Raw genomic sequence first — 1238 nt, 5'->3', positions numbered from 1 at the left:
ACTTTTCCAATGAGTCAACTCTTCTCATGAGGTGGCCAAAGTACTGGAGTTTCAGCTTTAGCATCAGTCCTTCTAAAGAACACCCAGGGCTGATCTCCTTCAGAATGGACTGGTTGGATCTCCTTGCAGTCCAAGGGACTCTCAAGAGTCTTCTCCAACACCACAGTTCAAAAGCATCACCCCAGATGCTACTGGTCTCTTATTCTAGCTGTCTACTTGTTGAAATTGTTATGGAAAACATAGGAATGAAAGATAGTTTCTAGTTTTGCGGCTCTGTATTTTTGGACAAGGCATACAAACTTTCTGGTTCTTACTTTCCTTAAGACAGAGAGCCACTTAAAGGCAGGAGACCATTTCTTATTCATCCTTCCCCCATGGGGATGTAGGAGTGTCGGGCAAACGTGGTGAAAGAAGAATGAAGACGGTGAAGAAGGTGAAAGAAGGTAGTCCCTATGCTTCCTTTCTTATTCTTTAGTTTTGAAATGGGGCCTTGATCAGGTACTATATGTACTATATGCACAGTAACACTTTGCTTTCTAAAAACGAAACAAGGCAGGTCACATTCTCATGACTTAAACTTTATTTTGAGAGGCTTGGTGTTGACGAGTGGGTGGAAGATTACATGCGGTGTTGGCACGGACCCGTGATTGCCGTTTGCACCGAGGCCTCCTTTACTTTCCGGAGACTGGAGACTACCGTTGCATAACAAAACAGCACCGGTGCCACCAAGTGTGTGGCCGGCAACCAACTATTCAGGGCATTATCCCTCTGCGAAAGCAGCTCTAGAAACTTAAGCAAACAAGCGCTTCCAGCGGGAGGGGCAAAGCCCTGGCTGCGAAGAAGAATGGGTCCTGCGTGCAATCTGGTACTTGGATCTCGTCCTGGTCTCTAGTTTCTTTCCCGACTTCAGTTTCCTCACCTCCAAAACGCTCACACGGTCGTAGACCAAGACCCCCCAGCTTTCCCCCTGCTCCAGCCCGAGGGCTTAACTCCTCCTCCTCAGGGTAGGGGCGGGCCGAGAAAAAGGTCAGTCAGGGAGTCACCTCCCCGCGCCTCCTGGCCTTCCCCTTCCTCCTTCCTTCCGCCCGCCCCCTCGCCCCACCGTGGTGAGGTCACGCGGGGGACGTCACGGGGTTGTGACGCCACTGAGGGCGGGCCTCTGAGAGAGGAAGGGGCGGGGTCTAGGCAGGCGACGCTTGCGCAGTGGGCGCGGCGCGGGAGGAGGCGGAGGCGGCGGC

The 1238-nt window shown here is 52.3% G+C and overlaps 1 protein-coding gene across 1 annotated transcript in view; it reads left to right on the top strand.

Annotated features, from left to right (window-relative positions):
* Positions 1–1238, top strand: part of LOC104995006 (chromosome unknown open reading frame, human C6orf106) — a 109344-nt gene that overhangs the window by 438 nt on the left and 107668 nt on the right. The gene's annotated exons all lie outside the window — the stretch shown is intronic.

The sequence above is a fragment of the Bison bison genome, unplaced genomic scaffold (assembly GCF_000754665.1).
Source record: "Bison bison bison isolate TAMUID 2011002044 unplaced genomic scaffold, Bison_UMD1.0 scf7180017864270, whole genome shotgun sequence".
NCBI lineage: Eukaryota > Metazoa > Chordata > Mammalia > Artiodactyla > Bovidae > Bison > Bison bison.
This window is presented reverse-complemented; position numbering and strand designations above follow the sequence as displayed.